Raw genomic sequence first — 24,033 nt, 5'->3', positions numbered from 1 at the left:
CACAATGTATATCACAGTACAACAAATCTTTATCATAGGAGTTTTTCATACAAATACAATGGAACCCAATCTCTAAATATCAAAGATATGCAAGGTCTGCTGGGACCAAAATGGTGTGAAACATCTTTTTCAAAAGGGGGCCGTAAAGGAGCGATGAAGGTTTGAAGAGCACCAAATCCCTACTCAGGAACACCATCACATACACACAGCCTACAAAATCTATATAGCAAAAGAAAATTGAGAGGGAAAAATGGACACCATAGTTACATTGTATTATTCCAGTCTCCAAAAAGGTGATTCTCCCATTTTTCAACAGTCAGATATTGGTATATTTCTGCCCATAAGGGGTCCCAGGTAGTCTGGCGCATAATCTAGAAATAAGAATATATAAACATACTGGTGCCCAAAAATGAAGAGAAAAGACAAAGGAAGAAATGGTGAGCAGCCTCTCAAGGAAACAGAGAGCACTCCAGTCTCACCAATTGTTTAGTGTAGCAGGTCATAGAGCATATCCAGACAGCATCCCACAGCAGACTGAATGTTCTGGCTGGAGATCTCCCTTTATGAACCCATTAGAGGCCACGCCCCACTGGGTACATGTGCAATCAAAAATAAAAAAGGTTGAATACTTTTAATAAATAATCATAAAGGCTGTGGCAGGATGATAAACCATGGGAAAAACACATTTCCCGCAGTTCCCATGGCGTCCTCCCATCATCTTTGGCAAAAGACCATGCACAGCAAGATGGCACCTTGGGAACTGTGGGGAAAAGAGTTTTTTCCCAGGGCTCACTGTCCAGCCACAGCCTTTATGAATTATTATTAAAAGGATTCAGCCTTTTTTTATTTTTGATTGGCTCTGATGGAAATATACTAATATTTGACTGTTGAAAAATGGGAGTCACCTTTTTGGAGATCGGAATAATATGAAGTAGCCATGGTGTCTTTTTTTTTTTTGGTTAAATAATTTTCCTTTCCTATATACATACTTTTAGGCTGTGTGTGATGGAATTTGGTGTTCTTCAGTCTATTGTGGCCCCCTGTTGGAAGAGATGTTTCACACCATTTTGCTCCCAGCAGACCTTGCATATCTTTGATTTTAAGAGATTGGGTTCCATTGTATTGGTATGACAAATTCATAAGATAAAGATTTGTTGTACTGTGATATACATTAAGATATACAGTATGATGTCTGTAATTGTTATATTTTTAGATACCATTCACATGTGCTCCTGAAGAAGATCATTCGAAACATGTGTGGACTATTGGATGAAAAAACGTGTGAACCCTATAATGAACATTGTGTCGTATATGGTTTTAAATTTTGTGTATAATAAACTCTACACTTTAATATAATTCTTGGTGTGATGTTATTATCTATATGCCCTTCAAAAGTCCATGGCTACATTTATTTTGGTGTCATATGTTCTGTAACGTTTTAGGGTGCTGCAGCAACTGCTGACTTCATTCGGTTTGAAAATGATTACATCATAATTCAAAGCAGTATTTCAAAGTTTAACATTCTGCTTGGCAAAGGGGAATTGATCGAATTTGAAACTGAACAGAATTGCATTGTAATGTGATCATTTTATATACAGTGGCTGATTTGGAAAGAATTTATTTGCAAATTATGGTGGAAAATAAGTATTTGGTCACCTACATACAAGCAAGATTTCTGGCTCTCACAGACCTGTACCTTCTTCTTTAAGAGGCTCCTCTGTCCTGCACTCATTACCTGTATCAATGGCACCTGTTTGAACTTGTTATCAGTATAAAAGACACCTGTCCACAACTTCAAACAGTCACACTCCAAACTCCACTATGGTGAAGACTAAAGAGCTGTCGAAGGACACCAGAAACAAAATTGTAGACCTGCACCAGGCTGGGAAGACTAAATCTGCAATAGGCAAGCAGCTTGGTGTGAACAAATCAACTGTGGGAGCAATATTTAGAAAATGGAAGACATACAAGACCACTGATAATCTCCCTCGATCTGGGGCTCCACGCAAAATCTCACCCCGTGGGGTCAAAATGATCACAAGAACGGTGAGCAAAAATCCCAGGAGCACACGGGGGGACCTAGTGAATAACCTGCATAGAGCTGGGACCAACGTAACAAAGGCTACCATCAGTAACACACTACGCCGCCAGGGACTCAGATCCTGCAGTGCCAGACGTGTCCCCCTGCTTAAGCCAGTACATCACCGGGCCCGTCTGAAGTTTTCTAGAGAGCATTTGGATGATCCAGAAGAGGATTGGGAGAATGTCATATGGTCAGATGAAACCAAAATAGAACTGTTTGGTAGAAACACAACTCGTGGTGTTTGGAGGAGAGAGAATGCTGAGTTGCATCCAAAGAACACCATACCTACTGTGAAGCATGGGGGTGGCAACATCATGCTTTGGGGCTGTTTCTCCGCAAAGGGACCAGGACAACTGATCCATGTACAGGACAGAATGAATGGGGCCATGTATCGTGAGATTTTGAGTGCAAACCTCCTTCCATCAGCAAGGGCATTGAAGATGAAACGTGGCTGGGTCTTCCAACATGACAATGATCCCAAACCTACCGCCCAGGCAACGAAGGAGTGGCTTCGTAAGAAGCATTTCAAGGTCCTGGAGTGGCCTAGCCAGTCTCCAGATCTCAACCCCATAGAAAACCTTTAGAGGGAGTTGAAAGTCTGTGTTGCCCAGCGACAGCCCCAAAACATCACTGCTCTAGAGGAGATCTGCATGCAGGAATGGGCCAACATACCAGCAACAGTGTGTGCCAACCTTGTGAAGACTTACAGGAAACGTTTGACCTCTGACATTGCCAACAAAGGATATATAACAAAGTATTGAGATGAACTTTTGATATTGACCAAATACTTATTTTCCACCATAATTTGCAAATAAATTCTTTCCAAATCAGCCAATGTGATTGTCTTTTTTTCTCATTTTGTCGCTCATAGTTGAGGTCTACCTATGATGCCAATTACAGGCCTCTCTTATCTTTTTAAGTGGGAGAACTTGCACAATTGGTGGCTGACTAAATACTTTTTTGCCCCACTGTATCACAATCTAAAGTAAAATACCATAATAATAAATTGGAGCATGGGAACCCAGAAAAATCTTGTACATGTACTGTATATTGATTCCACTTTACCTGTCCATCTGCTAATACTCATAGAAGTGTTCGCTTGTGTTGTCTAGTATATCTTTTGATAAAGGATAGGAATTGGCCTAAAATATCCATGGTGTGTTGGTGACATATTTCTTTTATGTGTCTTAAAACATAAGACATACATTTTTCAGTTGCATTACACAGCACAATTGTATATGATCTGCGATCCTAACTTCACAGTTATTCCCAGCTAACCTCCATATTTAGCAGTAATGCACTGTGCTCAGTTCACAGTCATAATATAAATGGAAATAAAAAAAGAATAGAACTTGATACACTGAATTCCTATTTTCTCATGTACCCTGAGATATTTTCTACCCCAAGCTCTAGTCTGCCCTCAAAAGATTTTTCTTCAAGATTGGGAATCACTGACTTTAAACCACGTTGTACTTGAACACACAGATTTTCTTTCTTTTAATCAAGGCCAGACACTTAATTTTGGATATCTTGAGCTCGCTGTTTTGTAAAGATTACAAAAGATTTTCTGATCTTCTGGTTGCTGTTAAAGAACCATTGCCTTTGCCAATACATAACGTGCCGAGCTGAGAGAACCATAAAGTTTTTTAAGGTAATCTGGCCAGCACAGAATTGTTTTACCAAAGGGTGGTCTAGGAATCAGTCACAGTCATTGGCAAAGCTTTCACAATAAAATTGAAACCAGACGTGTTTGTGCTTCATTCTTTGGGTTACTACTGTTCGATGGTGATTTACAAGAGTGTGTGAGCTATGGAAATCTCTCACGCAAGTCCACATACATCTTAAATGAATACACATTTTCGAATCGACATTTTTTTTATAATACATCATAACTGAAAGCATAGTTAAGTAGGCTTGAGCCTTAAATTTAAGCCACCAGATTATGCAAGTCTCTAGGGGCTCTAATTGTTCTCTAATATGGCAAATCATGTGAAACCATGGTTAGGTAAGTTATAGATTTGATGAAGCCGTTAAAACATGTTGAGTTTTTCTTTTCACTAAAACAATGCGACAAGCAGTGATTTTATCCTGCTGAAGTCAGATCAGTGAAAGAGGAGTCCTGATTGGTTAATTTGGGTGCCTGCTTCTTTTCTTCTTCTCTGCCAAGTTAAATAAGCCTGCTAGTGTGCTGGAAAGCCAGCTATGTTGAAAGTTCTAGAGACACTTTCATCATAGTCATAGAGATACTTTAATGTATCTAAACCAAAGAAATAACTGAAATATATTTCAGATTCCCAGTTGCTTCATTATTTTACAGGTTCATTTATTGTTTTATTTTCACCTGGTGATTCTGCCACTAACATACTTCCTGTCCAAAGGTTACAGCAGGCACTCATTGAACTGTATCTGTAGAAGAGCAGTGTTGTTACCTTAGAACATAATTCTTGTTAGGACTACGAAACGCCTACCTTTTTCCTCATTGCCACAACATGGGGGAAGGTGTTCTGTAGTTCAGAAAGGAAAACTTGCTAGGGATGATAGTGCTACTTAACACTGCAAAGTGCACAGGACAGCACTGGATTTTTGGCAGAATCAACATATATTTTTTGCACTTATTGTACAAATATAACAAAACACATTCATTGATTTTTTTGCCCAGTGCATGGGACTCTGGCCTTTAGAATTGGGCAGAGGGCATAGGCGTGCTATCAAGCCCTGCTGCTGGCAGCCTGTCAAATTCTAAAAGAAGCTGCCAGTAGTTTAGGACATTATGTGCCTAGGGATGAATGTCTGGAATGGAAGGAGTGTGCATGCTGCCCTAAAAGAAGAAGCAGTTAGCCTCTAATAGAGTTTGACAAGCTGCTGGCAGTGGGGCTGGATGGCGCACCTCCACCTGCTGCTAAATGCTGAAGCCCCATGCACACTGGCCTAAACACCCAATGTGCATGGGGCCTAATAGACCAAAAGGGAGCCAATAAGACAAGTTCAATATTGGAATTTATATAATCTTTATATGCTGTGTATTTTTCCGGAGTGCCTTGCTGTCGCATTACAGCAGATGTATGCCCCCCTTATAATAGGGCAGTTGCTGTTTTTGTCTTTTGAGTATTAGGGGTGATTTACCGCTGACATATACTGCTGTTTGAAAGTTGTGTGTTGTATGGCTGCTTTTCCTGTCAAACCACCCGCAGTTTTTAAATAATACTATACTGGATAGTTACATTTTAAATCTAGAAAAATATTGTAGAAAAGGCCAGGTTCTTCAAATATTTGGGCAAATATAGTAGCTATTTTTGAATTAACTTAGTTAAACTTATTTTACAGGGTGTTGGCTTTGTCTTTATTGGACACTTCAGCAATGCTGTGTAGAAATATTCTAGTAGATAGTTACCACTACTAGCAGAAACCACATTATGTAGGTTTTAGAATAGTTAATGAGTATTATTTGTGTTTCTTAAAGTGGTTGTAAACCTCAGACATGTCTGCTGCTTAATCGTCTGCTATTTACATGAGTCACTTCCGACAAGTTTTCCTGACACGAAGAGAAAAATGGTGACGCGAAGACTGACAACCTCAGCTCTGTTCTTGTGAGCTGTGTGGAGGGGGGGTGTCTCTTCCCTCCAATCAGCTCTTAGAACTCTCCTCACTGAGCTCTGCAGAGTGTAGCTCCAGCTCTCCACCCCTTTTTCTGAGTCGCAGACAAGCTTTTTGAATTCTGCCCTTTGAATAGATATAGAAAAGAGAAGACTGCAGATAAGACAGGTACAACTTATGTAGGATGATTTGTTTAATCGCTGTGTATCACCTGAGGTCAGTCACATCACTAGGTATATGTAAGGGCTTACAACCACTTTAAATGATGTTAATAAGGTATAATTAATGGCTGTGAGGGATTGTAGCTGTCCATAGACATATGATGTAAGATCCATGTTTGTTAAGAGGATTTGGAATCTTTTTATGATTTATGAGAAGACCATTGAACAGATTTTGCACTGCAGCCCTGTGGCTTTTATATAACTTTTGTTTTTATTTTAAGCTAATGTCACAGTGACATTTTTGAGAGAGACTGTTGCATCCTGGCAAATTAGTCAAAAAATGAAATAAAATTTTAAAGCGAATGCATTGTGTTGTTGTTCTATGCCCAGGACTAAAATACATTTTAAAGTGTTTCATTTCTTAATATGTGAAATAGAGAAAAAAAAAAAAAGCGCCACTAAATAGAACAAAAGCTGCACTCCTAACCAAAAAAAGGTAAAAATGTGAATAAATCAAAGAGTGCGCTAAATATAAGTAAATACAAAAATTATTAGTTTAAAATAATGATGTCCGTGCTAAAATTTTTTTTATATAAAAGTCCATCCACCATAACAAAGTAATTAATCAATTCCGCTCCGTGAGGACGTCGGATGACGAAACTAGTAGGACGGGGCTTCTTTTGGATGTGACGTCTGGACGCTCCTCATAGACTGTCGGCTGTGATATCGCGGTGAGCGAGGCTCGTCCCTGTTTTCTTGAGGCTGTCATTGCTGGTGTTGGCTAGACACCCTGTTTGTGAGTGCATTTCTGACGTTTTAATAAAACATTTTGGTTTTAAACGTACTGCACCATGATTTCCTTTTTTGATTCCCCGAACATGATCTATGGTATGGAGATGTGATGACTACCTGCTGTTAAAGGCTATTCCATATTGTGCTGACTGGCTGCTTGCAGTATATTGCTCCCAGTTTGGATTACTTCTGCTGATCATCGCTCCCAGAGCAACGCTATCTTTGCTGATTTATAATCTGGTCAGCATGGAGCTCTGGTGAGTGTACCCATTTCATTCGGTGGTGGATTTTTTTTGCACAGTGTTTGATTTATACAAGATTTCAGAACTGTTTAATTACTTTGTTATGGTGGATGGACTTTTATATAAAATTTTTTCTATCACGGACATCATTATTTTAAACTAATAATTTTTGTATTTACTTATATTTAGCGCACTCTTTGATTTGTTTCATTTCTTAGCTGAATATAAATATTGCAAATTAATATTTCCATATAACAAATTTACCACTTGCAGCCTGCAGGTGGCACAAAAAATTATGTTTCTCTTCTTGTTCTTGTTGTGCCCCCCCTCGTTGCCACCCCCACCTTGTCTCAGCAGTCAGCAGCAGAGAGGAGGACAGAACTTCTCTGTCAGATTCTGCACTTCTTTGTACAACTGCAGAGAAGCTCATCTCTGCCCTCCCCAGCTCAGCAGTCGGTAGCAGAGAGGAGGACAGAACTTCTCCTACAGATCCTGTGCCTCTCTGTGCAGCAGCAGCATCCTCTTGTCTCTTCCTCCCCTGCTTTCAGCATACAGCAGACTCTGGTAGCTGACTCCAGGCCTCCTCTGGTCTTCCTCCAGACCCTGCACACTCTGCTTCCCAACTGCGCCCAGCTTCTTCCCGGCAGCACAAGGTAAGGGGAGTGCACCATGATGTAAGGGAGGGTGGGGCATTCCTGACTACTGATTCTGCACTTCTTTGTACAACTGTAGAGAAGCTCATCTCTGCCCTCCCCAGCTCAGCAGTCGGTAGCAGAGAGGAGGACAGAACTTCTCCTACAGATCCTGTGCCTCTCTGTGCAGCAGCAGCATCCTCTTGTCTCTTCCTCCCCTGCTTTCAGCATACAGCAGACTCTGGTAGCTGACTCCAGGCCTCCTCTGGTCTTCCTCCAGACCCTGCACTCTCTGCTTCCCAGCTGCGCCCAGCTTCTTCCCGGCAGCACAAGGTAAGGGGAGTGCACCATGATGTAAGGGAGGGTGGGGCATTCCTGACTACTGATTAAGGGGGACTTTTGACATCTGATGTCCGGGGGGGTGGGGTGCCCTGGACATCTAGTCTTAGGGCTTTTAGGGCTGCCATAATGCTGATGCGGCCCGCAATGAAACCCCTGGTGTAAACAGATTTGAAATAGGAGAAAAATGTAATTTCAGGACACAGAATATTCTAAATTACTTCAATTGTACAGTGTAGATGATGGTTCTAAGACTACATTTCACCCACTCTGCCTTGCATAGCGTTTTTCTTGATGCAGCATTTCCTATTAGAGATATGTTTGTATAGTAGACAAGAGAAGGTCAAACACAGCTGTTTTGGATTGGAATGCATGTAACTGAGTTGCGCTGCATTTAAATGTAGAAGCCAGCATTTCACATTTTTGGTCCATCACTACAATGGGTAGTCTCACTGACCAATAGTAGTGAGCAAAAGGGGAATGGTCCAACTTACTGATTTTTTAGATAAAAGTCTTACGTGTGCCCAAAGTTTCAACTACCATAATACTCTGGGAAAAAAAGAAATGAAATCTCATACAGACACCTGGAGCTGTCCAGTCTTGTATTTAATAACCAGTATGCTAAGGTCATTTTCACAACAGGTACACTTTAAATACCAAGAATCCAGAGGAATTTTTGTTCAATAGTACTGCATATGTGATAGGAAACTCAGAGTTGAAATAACCAGAACCACATGTAATCCTGACCATTTTTTCTATGTTCAGACTATAATTTTCAACATTTCAACATAATTGATTGCTGCAGCTATTTCCTTTTACCCCCAAAGACATTTTTCTGTGTGTGCCTGATGGCTACACAACCTGTATATGGCCCCTCTGATGTCCCTGTGAAAAAGCTAGGCCATCTTCACCTGTCCACTATCAGCCTGTTTATCAGCAGTGCCCTAGTGAATAAAATATCCAGAAGAATTAAAAACTGACCTGTGACTGTGACTCAGTTTTCTTCAGTAACTGAAAAAAGATATTAGCAATGTAAACTTATCTGGAAATTTGACTATACATGGTTTATTCTGCGGTGTACAGTAGCTGCAATACTATTTCTATTTTTTCCTTTGCATCATGCAAAAATTTCAGCACTCTATTTTTTAATGCTGCTCCATGTAACAGTATATTCATCTACAGTAATGCAAGCATGCTGTACTGTTTGAAAGCTTCTGGACGATACAAATGTGACGCAAGATAAAATAAAGTTTACACATATTGGCATACACATGTGTCAGCATGCAGTGTCTTGTCAGTGCCGTCTAAATCTGCTGAACGATGTCACATGTGGCTGTTGTTATTTACAGCGCTGGTGGCCACAGTTTCTTAGTATCATCCCTCACTGTGATTTCTTTTTTTTTTTTATGTCGAAAAGGTGAGTTATATTCCTTATTATGTTCTATTCCAAATGTAGGAGAAATAGCTTGAAGTCATTTTATGTAAGCTGTAACCAGTGGTTTTTCTTCTTCTTTTTTTAACCACTTGCCCTCCTGAGGATTTACCCCCCTTACTGACCAGGCCATTTTTTGTGTTACGGTGCTACGTTACTTTGACTGACAATTGCATGGTCATGCCATGCTGCACCAAAATGAAATTTACGTCCTTTTTTCCCACAAATTGAACTTTCTTTCGGTGGTATTTGATCGCCTGTGTGGTTTTTATTTTTTGCACTATATAAAAAAAAAGACCGACAATTTTGAGAAAAAAGCTATTTTTGACTTTTTGCTATTAAACATGTCCAATTTTAAAAATCAAATTTCATCATAAATTTAGGCCAAAATGTATTATGCTACATGTCTAAATTAAATGGTTTACATGAAAGTTATAGTGGTTACAAATGGCCGAATAGATACTGGAAAGTGGGACTGCGGCAGGCATTCTGACACTTTGGGGAACTAACTTAGTGTCACTGACATCCCTAGTGACGCCAATACAGTGATCAGTGCTAAAACAAAGCACTGACACTGTACTAATGGCACTGGGTAGAAAGGGGTTAACATGAGGGGCGATCAAAGGGTTAACTGTGTGCTGGTAGTTTTACATAGGGGGCCGTGTCAGTGTGCTTCAGGGAGCTGACAGGGAGGAGAACTGTTAGTAAATAAAACAGTTCTCCTCCCTGTCGGAGATCGTTGGAAATCACTAGGCACCGGCTTGCGCACGCCCCCTATCCAGAAATGCGAAATCACACACATATATATTTATACGTAATTTTGCGCACGTTTTTCTGCTGTAGGGCAGATGGGAAGTGGTTAACTTACATGGAGAATAAACAGTGGGAAAATAATATGAAGGCTTTATAGTAGAAATAGGGCCAAAGCTCTTTTGGCCCTACTTCTCCTGCACTTCGTTCTGCACTCCAGTGACCCAGATTCAGCCAACAGTGGGCTAAAGTCCGCTGTCGGTTTGAGTCACTGAGCCGGTCCAGACTCTGAAGAGAACCCTGGTCTTTGATTTCTCAGTTCTTGGTGTAGAGGCAGCATCGGACTGATGTTGCATCTGCCTAGGTGATTATGTATGTTTTTATGTATGTTTGTTTTTTCCATAGCCCGCTCTTTTAGACCAAAACCATGTTATGTTGGTGAAATGCTATAGATAACAGTAAACTCCTATTTTAGTTAGACTCAGTCTCAATTTCTTTTGTTGCACTAGATCAGGGGTCTTCAAACGTTTCAGTACAAGGGCCACATCTTAAATTTTACAAATATTTGGGGGTGAAAAAAGAACAGTTTTATAAATTAATCAATACAATTTAAATTAAATTGCTTTACTTGGATCATTTTTGTAATCTGCATGATTTGATTCAGAACCAAAGAGAATGAACTTAACTAAAACAAAACAAAGCCCCCTCACTCCCTTCAGTATCACCATCAGATTCCTCTTTTACATCAGTGTCCTCATCAGAACCCCTTTTTACATCAAGGTTAGCATTAGAGTACCCCTTACTTCTTCAATTCAGATTACAGCATGACTGTAGTTTTGTTGCAGCTGGGTGGTTGCATAGTAGGACTGGACAGCGGAAGTTTCATCCTTCTTAAAGCAAGCACGTCATCAGTATGATGAATAATGACACAGAGGGAGGAAACCTGTGCTGTAGATCTAGTGGAGAAGCAGAGACTGTGCATATCAGCCTGGTGGGGAGTGAACACTGCATATCAGCTGTGGGCCAAGTAAAATTTTGCAGTGTCTCACATCAGTGGTGTATTTACCACAAGGCAAACAAGGCACTTGCCTAGGGCGGCATTTTTCAGGCGGGCAGCACCTCCCCCTTGAAGAAGGGATGAAAGAAGGAACATGTGCACCAAGGGAACCAGGTGGGATCCAAGAGAGGCTGCGGGCTGTTTGATGGTGTATGTAGAGCCTGACTCTCGCTCTCGGGATGTCCAGAGCTGTGAAGATGAGTGTCTCTCTATTGCCAGGGGGGAAGTAGTGGAAGGCTCTCCTAGGTGGAGTGCAGGGGTGTTGTTGGTCAATGTCATTCTCTCTCCATGGAAGGGGGAAGAGGGGGTTGTGTTAATCATTGTCCGTGGGGGCAGACGATTTTTGTGTTACCTAGGACAGCACAAAACCTAAATACACCACTGGTTCACATGTGGCTCGTAGTTTGAAGACCTCTGCACTAGAGAGTATGATGGTGACGTCCTTCACAGAGCCTGCCAAGTCCTTCTTATCTTGCATTAGTTAGATTGTATAAAACTGGCAAGGTTTCACAGACCCTGTTAGCAGTTCAGTGAGTGATATATTTAAAGCCTGAAATTTCTCTATAAGAGGGACAGGGTGAGGGTATTTTAATGGTGATATTAACATTCCTATGTGGATTAAAGAACATATGCCCTTACCTATCCTTATATTAGAGCACATTATTGGAGGTTTCAAGGGGAAACATAACATTGAAGAAGCATTATAGGTCAGAGTAATTTTTTGATCAATTTTGATCTTTTTGTCTTTATATTCCATAATTTAAAGTTGACCTTAAGGAGGTTCAAAAGTCAAAAGGTTTTTTTACCTTAATGCATTCTATACATTAAGATAAAAACCTTCCACTAGCTGTTCCTCCCACCTAAGCACTCAGCTTAGTCCTCTCTCGATCCATCACTGTGCCTCTCTGAAGCCCCATTCTTCTCTTTTCCTCTTCTCACGGGCAGCAGGGGCAGCCATTGCCTCCCGCTTCTAGCAGTCAAATCCTGTGATGAGGGAGTGTGTGTGTGTCTGTGGGGCGAGTTGTGATTCAACTGTGCTGTGCGTGTCTATGGATACACATAGCCCATTTCAGGAGCACGCCCACAGCACATGGCTCCCTATGGGGGCACATGCAGGAGAGGAGGATTGGAAAGCAGTAGCAGGGGACTCCAGAAGAGGAAGTAAGGGTCCTCTCTGTGCAATATCCTTTGGTATCACTTTAGGTAAAAAGTAAAGATTTTCTATGTTATGGGGAACATTTAGAAGAGCTAAGCAGTACCCTACAGAAAATTAGCATTTTGTCTTAAATTCCTTCTGAAAAATAACTGGGTACTTACTGATATGTGAGGTGCCTATACACTCCTGTACCTACAGCCTCATATTTGTATATTATAGTGTGAGGCTAATGCACTGTCCCATGTGACTGCTAGTCTCAGGGGATTAAGATTTGGTAATGTCCCTACTATGCTGCTCACTGTTCTCCTCACTGAAGGTACTGACATGAGTAAGCAATACCCTCCCTCCACAAAGTTGGCCAACTTCACAATGAGACACCATGTAGAAAAGGCAAAGCAAGTAATGGGGAAAGATCAGCAGTAGGGAGAGCACACTGGTGACTTGTCCTTTGCCTGCCCCCTTTTTTTCTGGGGCAAACTTTCCAGAATGAATTTCCTCTTTAATGGTTCACATGATCCTTATGTGTTCCCAGCTTGATCCAGCTATAACTTTACTACCCTATTTTACTTAATCCCTTATGTACAATTTCCCAGGAAAATTTTTTTTGACATAGTGCCCAGTCATGTTTCCTTTTATTCCTTTTTCTTTATTTTTACATTGTCAGAGTTTAACCTGACCACTTAACCACTTAACCTGTCCAGTGAGCACAAAATTTCCACTAAGAAAAAGTGACGTTGACGTTACATATGATTTATGAAAAACTGGAGGAAAGTATAGGCTGCTCACACTCGCCAGTTATATACCGACTGTCAATTTTATAGTTACTTAGTTCACTGTCCTTCAGACTTGGTGGTCAGAAGTAAAAACTTTAGAAAATGCCTGTGGTCAGTAGGAGAAGGTATATATGGTATTAATGAGCAGAATAATGTCACATCACTGGTGTCAGTGGAAGGAAAAGTGCCCTATTTTTCATATTAGTGGGAGGAATAGTGCCTATCTTTTTTATCATTGGGAGATATAATGCCCCATCATTGGTATCTGTGGGAGGAAAAGTGCTTCATTGTTGGTATCTATGGATGGAATGCCTCATATTTGGTATTAGTGGAAGTAATAGCGCCCTCACGCCGGTATCAGTGGGAAGAATAGTGTTTAGTGGGAGGAATTTTGCTTCATTGTTGGTGTTGGTTAAAGGAATAGTGCCCCAATGTTGGTGTCAGTGGGAAAAATTATGTGTCAATGGAAGGAATGGTGCCTCATTGTTGGTGTCAGTGGGGCGAATGGTGCTTTGTATCAGTGGGAGGAATAGTGCTCCAAAGGCCAGGTACAGGCAAGCAAACGATCATTGTTTGGAGAATACTGGCTTAGTGAAAGCAAATGTCAAATTATTAGCTATGGGAGATGTTTCTCATAAAAAAATTAAATCCCATTAAATTTTTAATTTTCTGTGAATACTGTGCAAAGGAGAACCTAATACCTACAATATTTGTTTTTTAAATAGTGTCAGTGGTAATAACAGAAGGCAATTCTTTACTTTTCTGTAGAAAGGACTGAAGGAACAAAAATACAATGGGGTTGGTTTACTAAAACAGGAGTGTGAAATCTGGTGCAGCGCTACATAGAAACCAATCAGCTTCCAGGTTTTTGTCAAAGATTAATTAAACAAGCTGAATTTAGAAGCTGATTGGTTACCATGCACAGCTGCACCAGATTTTGCACTCTCCAGTTTTACCCCTGGGTCACATATCTGCGGCCATGCGGGCCACGTTTTGCATGGGCACGAGAGCCCATTAAATCCCATTAGACTTGCATAATAGAATCATAGTGTGTCCTTTTGTCAATCATCACTGCAGATCCTGTTCTTGTTTTGATGCTCAGCAGCAGAAAGAAATCAGAATATAAAAAGAACAAGTGCAAGTATGAATGAATAACAGAATGCCTAAAGACCAACTTGCATGAGAGCTGCAGAAAAAAGCTTGTCAGGCCACACATTGGGCACCTCTATTGTATTGGAATTTATATACAGCACCACAGTAAATTCAAACACACTCCACCCTATTTTAATGGGAGATGAAAAACACATTTGCGCTATCCCTAAACAAGATACAAAATTGCTTCATATTATTTTGTTCCCAGAGTTTGTCTTTTCAAAAACAAAGTTCCATTGTCAAAGATAAATTATGAGATATGGTTAAGTGTGCTGGATATACAGTATAGTGCAAGTATGCAAGCTGTGAAAGTTCTTGATTTTATTTTAGTGTTGCTAGTAGGCAGTGTAAGCACAGGGTTTTTGTTGCATTGTCATTAGCATTAAAAAGCTGCACTCGTAAATGTTTTGAGAAAATATGGTTTTTGTTTTACTACCTATTGAAGTGTAATTTTTAATTTTCTATGAATACTGTGCAAAGGAGAACCTAATACCTACAATATTTTGTTTTTAAATACTGTCAGTGGTAATAACAGAAGGCAATTCTTTACTTTTCTGTAGAAAGGACTGAAGGAACAAAAATACAATGGGGTTGGTTTACTAAAACAGGAGTGTGAAATCTGGTGCAGCGCTACATAGAAACCAATCAGCTTCCAGGTTTTTGTCAAAGATTAATTAAACAAGCTGAATTTAGAAGCTGATTGGTTACAATGCACAGCTGCACCAGATTTTGCACTCTCCAGTTTTACCCCTGGGTCACATATCTGCGGCCATGCGGGCCGCGTTTTGCATGGGCACGAGAGCCCATTCATTTGAATGGACTCCTGTGCCCCGGGACATGCAGGGAAGAAGTCCCTGCACTTCTTTGGAAACCGCAGCCCGCACGGGAACCAATGTTCCCAGTACGGTTGCGATTTCCAGTGCAGGCGACGTGCCATTAGAATTAACGGCTCCCGCCCACGGGTCCCGCATTGCTCTGAGCGGGTGGTGCGGCTGCAGGTATTTTTGTGTGGGTCCTGCAGTTGCACCACCGCACATATGTGAACCTAGCGTTAGTAAACTGTCGGAATAGTATCAATATGAATTTGAATACTGGAAAAAATGGTTGTGGTGCATACAATTTGTAATTCAGTTTAGCAAATTGTGTGATCAGAGAAATGACAGAAAATCCTCCTGCGCTAAAAATGGGTTCCTAACACTCAAGCTGCTGACCTCTTACCTAAATGAGTGAAGTGATAAATATATATAAAACAGTACAGCGCTAAAAATAAATCAATATAAATAAGACATTAATTAATATTGCAAAAAAAACCCCCAGTGCACACGGGTTAAACTATTACACAGTGCAACACGTGAATTCCTACCGGGAATAACTTAGTGTAAATGTGACCAGTGTCCTGACCGACACTCGTGGAAACGCCTCATAAACACTATAACGTAGTACATACAAAAATCACCACAATGATGAATACAACAAAATAAAATGTCCAATGATAGTGCTCAAAATGAGATATTCATGCAGGTGCTGGTATGTGTTCACTCCGTGCAAATCCTTAGTGGCCAAAGTGCCCCCTCACCTCCTTAAATCGACCCTACAGGGTCAGCTCGTTCTGAGTGTTAAACCACTCTGGATGGCAACAGGATACTTTTCAAATCCACTCCCAAGTACTCCGATCCTTCCATACACAGCCCTGTCAGCAGTATCCCCTCTGGACCATAGGTAAACAAGAAACCTCCATAGTGTAAAACCGTTTTTTATTTGGTTATATGCAGTATAGAAAATCAGAATGTGTGATCAGGACATCCTTGCAAGATATAACAGCCAGGGTCCTGGACGCCCCTGCAGACTACACTGCTCCAAAGCAATACAAGCTGGTTTTGGCATGTAACTGGACCGTGAAGCATACTGATGAGGCTATTTCTTACCTATACCCCTCTGTACTCATTGCTGTGTGTTAGTCTGGCAGCACTCATGCTATAAATGCATTTAATTATTGTAATGACCCCATAACTGGATTAAAATGTGTTTTTAATATAATACAGTGGATAGTAAACACGTGATATGTATTAGGCCTATTTTACATTTACAGTTGGGGGCAGTAAAAACAAATGATTGCTCTGCATTTAAAACGGAGGAGGCAACATAACCCCTCCAGTGATCAGACTTCTGCTGTTTTTGCCCCTCTGCACAGCCATTCACTGGGAAGCAGGGCTGTTGCTTCCACTAGGCAAATTAGGTGGCCACTTAGGGGCGACTGGGTGCAGGACAGGCCGGCACTCTCTCTGTGTGGGACATCACCACGCCATGAATGATCCTTCAGCTGAGAGGAGTGGCGGCATAGGGGAGGAAGAAAGGACAAGGGAAGATGCTGGGTGTTTGGGGCTAGTGTAGCAGCTGAGCTGCCGTTCCTTCCAGTGTTCCCCTCAGGCTCAGTCCCATACTGCAAGCCAGCTGGCGGCTGCTGATCATTGTGATGTTCTAGCCCTTCTCTTCCCATTCATCAGTGGAGGCGGTGATGTCTTGTGTCTGTGTGAGTGTGACCTGGCACACCCGAGTGTGACCCGGCCTGTCATCCATCACATGTGCAATGTGTCAGTGAGTGATGACATCGTCATGATACCACAGCCTGCTGGGACTGCTGATCTGTGTCAGTGTTGGTGGTGGTGTGTTGTTGATAGATAATGAGTTTATGTGAAATCTCCATTAATGGATGTAAATAATGTTATAATTACAAGTATATTTTAGTTAGATGGAAGTATACAGTATTTAAACCATTGAATGTTTTGCAGCATCAAACTATTTCTAGTTTCCATACTGGTGTAAATATATATAGAGTTTTCCACTATACAAGTTCTGGCCTTTTGTTGTCCCCTTAGCACATCTCACATGAGTGGTAAACAGCAGCCTTCTTTGAACTTCCAATCCGGCTGTGCCCAATATACATTGGCTAGGTTTAGTGTCCAATTAATGAGCATTATATTAGCCACAGTACAGAAAGGAGGGGGGGATATAAGGCCTGGTCACCCAGCTGGGGGTCTCTTTGTGATGGGACACACACAGCAGGCAGGATGACCGGACCTGAAGTTGAGAGGTAAACTAACTTTATACTTGCATTGTACATTGTATTTTAAACATGGTTTTTTAGGTAAATTGTAAATATCGTTTAAGTCAAGGGACTTAAACTGTACATTGTGTTGTAAATACTGCTTAGCGTGTAATTTGTATATAATATTTACCTCTATCAATAAATGTATATTGCAGATGGAACTACCTCTTTTGTGTAGGAACTCTCAGATCTAGCTGGATATATGTAAATACTTCTACAAGGATTGGGGTGTATTCACAAATACACGTAACCTAGTCAACAGTTGTGTCAGATCTGTCTGTGTGGGATTGCTAAGTTCACCTGCCTGCTGTCACGGCATTTATCTCCCCCAATTGCCTGAGGAATTCCAGCCTGGAATCTGTCAAAGTGTGGATCCATCATCCTCCACTCACTGCAACTGTGACCCTGCCACTGCCAGCCACAGATAAAAGTCCTTGTGTGGCACTGACTTTGTCTTTAATATTGGTGCTGGTGGCATCTTATGGCACCTGTTTTTGCAAATTAAAAGAAATGGAGCAATTTCATGTTTTGCTGATTTAATATTTTTTACTGTTTATAAAAATCTTTTTTTTTGGGGGGGGGGGTACAAGTAGCTGGTCTTGCCTAGGGTGCAAAATAGTCTAGCACCTGCCCTGCTGGGAAAATCAGTATACTGCTGTTTCTCCTCCCTGAGCTCCTTATGCAACTGAGAACAGAGGGTGTGTGATCACTTATAAAAAGGGGAAAATGTATTTATGTTTTTTATATCTATACATAAATGTTCTGCCTTTTATTTCTATTTTAAACTAAATGGGTTGTTTTACAATCTGAAGGTTTACATATACTTAAATGTCAAATTGTGACTTGAAACAGAGGAAACTGAATACCAGTCAGGGCCAGGGGCTTTATTGGGTTTCATGTTTTTTAGCAGTAGTGTATATTCCTCCTCTGTGAGGGGTTGTTGCATGGAGGTAACCGCTGTGTATGGCATCCTAGGCACTCCTGACGCTTATAGGCAACGTGTGATTTTGTTAAGTTTTTCCTATGAAGTATTCTGAGGTCCTGAGGAGGGGAGGCTAGGTCATTGTAATATGAAAGCAAGGTCTGGGCTATCTCTCATGATTTTTGGACTCCAACGCCTTTCTTAGTTTTGATTGAGGGAATATAGGAATGGAGCTTTTTTTCTTGAAGTGCATGCACCAGAGCCTTCCCTGGCTTGTTACCAAACTCAGACCAGAAACCTCTACATTTCATCCACTGGGCTATATTCTATATACTCTATTTGGGCAATTCTGAAATATTTGAAATTCTGAGCCATCCAAATGTGCAAGAGATTGCTTATGAACAGCTTCTAGAGAGCAGATTTAGTCCAGCAAAGAAGCAACTTGGGCATATACAGAATGGAGAATGGACTATGAATGGTGCAGTAATGGAAGGTGTAAACAAAATGTAAACCTATAGCACTGCAATAATAACATATGCATGTTCAGAGTTGAACTCATTTCCATTCATGGAATAACCTAAGAAAGTAAACAAAGTCCCAGCACTGAAAGTTCAAAGGCTATAGCTGCATTTAGAAAAGTCACTCGCCACCCCATTGGTTTGCTAGTTATGTTAAGTGTGTCTAATGACCAGCAGTACAGGATAAATGATAGACCAAGATGAATGTAGATGAGGCATGACTGTCAGGAAATCACTGAAAAAATTAAAGCTGTAAGGTGGAGAAAGCAATGAGTAGCAGTCAAGCATGGATAAAAGATATCCAAATAGAGTAGCGAAAGTCCATCCTGGAGTCGAGGTATATCCCAGTTCACTGGAGACAAATATACTAGAGACAAAAATCAGGGAAAAGGGAAACGCTGGGTGTCTAAAAGTGGAGGTGCCACCAGAATGTCTGGAAGGGTGCTACCTAATCAATATGCAAAAACCAAAAAAAGAGGAAGATAAAAGGCTGCACACTTAACCTCCCTAGCGGTATTCCCGAGTGTAGCTCGGGGTAAAATGTCTGTACCAGAAGCGGTAACCCCGAGCTACACTCGGGCTTACCATGCGACGCTGCATAGGGAGTCCCTGCAGAGCTTACCTTGTCCTGCGCTCCCGCGATGTGTCCCCTGCAGCGTCTCCGGCCATCTCCTCCGGCTGATGCCGGCATCCGGATTCTGTGTTGCGGTCCCTGTGACATCGGGACGTACGGTCGCCGCTGGTGGCGGGAAATTAGAAAATTTTAAAAAATGTAATTTTTTTCCAAACAAATTTTACATAACAAAACATTGCTGTTTCAACCCATTTCACATACATTTTGTCCCTAGTGCTTTGTCCTGTGCCATGTCTGCATTTTGTCTGTTCTTTCTGCCTGGAAACTGAGAAAAGTCCATGGCGTCCAAAAAGCGTCCCTTTAGGTCAAAAGCGGGTTTAGATCAGCTAGAGAACAGTGATAGTAAATCAGAACCACTTGCAGAATTGAGTGATAATGATTCGTGGAGAAATTCGTCATCAGACACTGAAAACGATTTTGCGACTTTGCTCAGCGATGTGCGAACTTGGCGCTCTATTTCAAATTTCAGTGTTTTTGGTTTGATTATATTATTGAATTAAATGTATTATTATTATATTATTATTTTTTATGATTATTTATTATATTATAATTTATGATTTCGTGTTTCAAATTTTATCATACCCGGGATGTTTACTAGACTCTTGTTTGGACAGATTTCAGTGAGTTATTCCTAAAAATTACAGGCCTACAATAAAAAAAACTGCATATTTCCATGCAAAATAATGGTACCGCTTTCATCACCAAAAATCTAGAGAGTCCGAACAAAAGTAAATTGTTTGAGGACTGTGGCTAATGTGGGAAAGTAAGTTCTATGAGAAAGCAAGTTGTTCATGGTAGTTCCCTATCCAGCTTCATTTTTTTTAATTCCACTGAATATTCAACCCCCCTAAATATGTCACACACCCCTCCTCCCATCTTCTATTATCTTTTTCTCTCCGGTTCTTTTTATTCATACATTATCTAGATCATTCTCATAGGATACAGTAAATAAAACACAGACAGGTGTTATATCTGGAAAATATTTTTTTTTACTACAGAAGGTCACAGTCAAAACAACTCTTTTCTCACCTTCTTATCATTCAGTTATGTTCAATATTTTATTCACCCCACACTTTAGAAACTGATTGTACAATCTGCTATAAATTTACCAACAACTCTGGAGGGAAAGGGGTTTACCTAAATATAGATTGAATTGGTTGTTTTGGTTGATGCTTGTACTGTATAGTTGTTGGTGGGTCTGAGTGAAATTGTATACAGACTGTGTAGTTAGATTTTGTGTGGACATTATATGTAAACCTACATTTTAAAATTTCACATAAGAGTAACTTCACTTTTGTTGAGGAAAAAACATTCCCTTCCGGGTGATCTGTGTACATTACAGGGATAACAAACGTTGTTGCAGATTCCTACCTTCTCTTATTCATGAGTAATAGCTGTGTGTCCATGTGCTGAATGAATCTGTGTGGGAGTGGTTTTATAATTATCAATCAGCTGCTGCGCCTGCAGTGCTCTAATGAGGGAAGTTGCAGGGTCTGCATCTCTTTAAACATGATTTCCCTTTGAGAGTATCTCACTAAAAATAACAATTTTGTTGCAGGGGATGCTCAAAATCTGATTTGTATTTTAGTGGCAGCCCTCTGGGAAAACGAATAAGCAATCACACAAGTAGAAAATTAAATTTCGGGGGGGGGGGGGGCATTCTGTACACCATCTGGGTGTACAGAATACCCCCAGGTAGCCATAGCCATTTTATTTTACAGAAAATTACAGCACTTCAGATTGAAAAGATAATTTTTAATAGCATTCACTTACAATATGACCTGTATTGTATGTACTATATTATTTTTTTGTATTTGCTATTTTTTTCCCATGAAAGTGGATTTACTCTTTAACCACTTGCCGCCCTGCCACTGTAGATATACGGCGGCAGGGCGGCACTGGCAGGCAAAACCATGTTTTAAAACGTGTGTTTTGTAAACAGCTAGGGGGCGCATGCGAGGCGCGCTGCCGCCCTATCTGTCCCGCCGATCACCGCCGCAGATGTGAGTCGCCGGGTCACAGCCGGTCCTTAGCGGCTATCTCCCGGCAATCGGCGGCAAACAGTGACAGACAGCACAGCTGCAGTAGCTGTGCTGTCTGTCACTTCCCTGTCAGCTCGAGGATGAGCTGATCGAGAAAAAACAGTTTCTCTTTCTCGATCAGCCTTGTCCCGTTCAGCACACACCCCCGCCCCCTAGTAAAACACTCCCCTCACTCCTATAACCCTTCCCTTCAAAATAAAGTTAACCCCTTCCTCCCCATTGCCATTAGTACAGTGTCAGTGTTTTTTTTTTTGCACTGATCACTGTATTAGTGTTTTTGGGGATGTCAGTGACCCCAAGTCAGTACCCCCCAATGTCAGAATGTCCGCCGCAGTCCCACCATAAGTTGCTGGTCGCTGCCATAAGTCCCTGATCGCCGCCATAATTCGCTGAGCGCCGCCATTATTAGTATAAAAAACCCCCTAAAAATCCCAGTATCTTTCCCGCCATTTGTAAATGCTATAACTTTCACGTAAACCAATTAATTTACACGTATTGGGTTTTTTTTTTTTAGAAAAGACATGTTGCAGAATGCATTTTGGCAGAAATTTATGACTAAATTTGATTTTTGCATTTTTTTTTTACTGGACATGTTTTATAGCAAAAAGTCCAAAATATTGTTTTTTTTTTCCTCAAAATTGTCAGACTTTTATTTTTATAGCGCAAAAAATAAAAACCGCACAGGCAATCAAATACCACCAAAAGAAAGCTCAATTTGTGGGGAAAAAAAGGATGTAAATTTCATTTATGTACCGTATTGCATGACCGCGCAATTGTCCGTTAAACTAGCGCAGCGCTGTATAGCAGAAAAATGCAGTATTTATATCATAGTTTGTAGACGCTATAACTTCCACACAAAGCAATCAATATACACTTATTGGGATTTTTTTTACCAAAAACATGTAGCAGAATACATTTTGGCCTAAATTTATAACCAACTTTGAGTTTACTATATATTTTTTATAGCTGAAAATAAAAAATATTGTTTTTCTTCAAAATTTTTGGCCTTTTTTTGTTTATAGCGTGAAAAATAAAAAGCGCACAGGTGATCAAATTACACCAAAAGAAAGCTCTATTTGTGTGAAAAAAAGGACGTAAATTTCGTTGGGGTGCAGCATTGCATGACCGCGCAATTATCAGTTGAATTAGTGCAGTGCCGAGTAGCAAAAAGAGGCCTGATCATTAAGAGGGGTAAATCCTCTGGAGCTCAAGTGGTTAACAAATTAAATTCCTTTATAAAAAAAAATAAAGAAGAATTCCAGGTACGCATATTTTCTACAGGTTGGACCAATGTATCTATGTGTTTACCACACCTGGCTAATGCCACTGGAAGCTAGAAATCACTGTAGTAGACACCAAGACTCCAGTGATCTCCAGGCTCCTCTGCTGAGTGGCCGGCCTGATGCATTCTGAACACAGGAGGTCGGCTGCTCAACACAGGCGCCATTCAGAGAATGCTGTGCATCTTCTCAATGAATGCAAAGTGTTCTGTGATTGGAGGAGGTGCAGAGTGTGATGTTACTTCCCCGCCTCTCATCTCATCCAATCAGAGAATGTTTTACATTCATGCAAGCAGCCAGCCCCTTGTGTTCAAAATTCAGCAGGGCAGCTGCTCAGCATGGAACCTGGAAGCAAGTGGAGATGACTGGAGCAGCAGTGTCTGCTTCAATGATTTCCAGCTTCCAGGGGCACCAGCCAGGTATTGTGTATATACATTGCTCCAAGATAGACCGATGTAACTAAGTATAAATTATCCATACCTGGAATTCTTCTTTAATATTTCTAAACCCAAAGCTTTCATTAGAATAATACCTGTTGATCCCACCGTAAAGGCCCCTGTGCAGACACTTCCTATTATTGCGTCATAACACTCTGCTCCTGTCATGTTCTCCCAGTGGAAACTGCAAGCAGCAATGCCAACAGCCATTATGTGGGCAAGACCCTAAGGAACGTAGCCTTGTGAAAAGAAATGCAGTTGTTGCTGGACTACATGCATGTAGACAGGAAGTGCCTGCAAAACAGCTGCAAGAGGTAAAAAAAAAAGTATCAGGATACATGTAACAACTTTGCCTATGATCTTGATAATTCCTCACGGCCATAAGACCTATAAATAAAGAATAAAAAAGGGACTCGGTTTGCCTATTTACTGTGAAAAACGCTATGCAGCTAGAGTTAGCCCCGGTTCACATATATGCGGTCGTGTGGGCACGAGAGCCCATTCATTTGAATGGGCTCCCGTGCCCCGTGACAGCAACCTCGGTTCCCAGTACGGTTGTGTTCTCCAGCGCGGGTGGCGTGCCATTAGAACTAATGGCACCCGCCCGTGGGTCCGCATTTCTCTGTGTGGATCCGCAGCAGCACCGCCCGCACAGATGAACCTAGCCTTAGAGCCTGCATTTACATAAGCTAATATAGATGGCCACTCTGAAGATGAGAATACAGACGTATTTGACTGGAGTGAACTGTGCTTTTCAAACAAGCTTGTCAGTCAAAAATTGAAAACACCTGAATATACTACAGCCTGGAAGAAAGAATTGCTGTGAGTATGCCCTGGGGTTTTGTATAAGAAGTATCGGCCATAAAAAGCCTCCCTCCATTTTTATCTTTGTGATTGTCTTCATAAGAACTTTATGACTTGTGAGATGCAT

At 41.0% G+C, this 24,033-nt stretch overlaps 1 protein-coding gene across 1 annotated transcript in view; it reads left to right on the top strand.

The window, feature by feature from the left end:
- Positions 1-24,033, top strand: part of GALK2 (galactokinase 2) — a 289,559-nt gene that overhangs the window by 219,814 nt on the left and 45,712 nt on the right. The gene's annotated exons all lie outside the window — the stretch shown is intronic.

This window comes from Staurois parvus, unplaced genomic scaffold, assembly GCF_062004578.1.
Source record: "Staurois parvus isolate SC_StPar_1 unplaced genomic scaffold, SC_StPar_1.0 ptg000089l, whole genome shotgun sequence".
NCBI lineage: Eukaryota > Metazoa > Chordata > Amphibia > Anura > Ranidae > Staurois > Staurois parvus.
The sequence above is the reverse complement of the archived record's forward strand: the minus strand, read 5'-3'. Positions and strand labels throughout refer to the sequence as shown.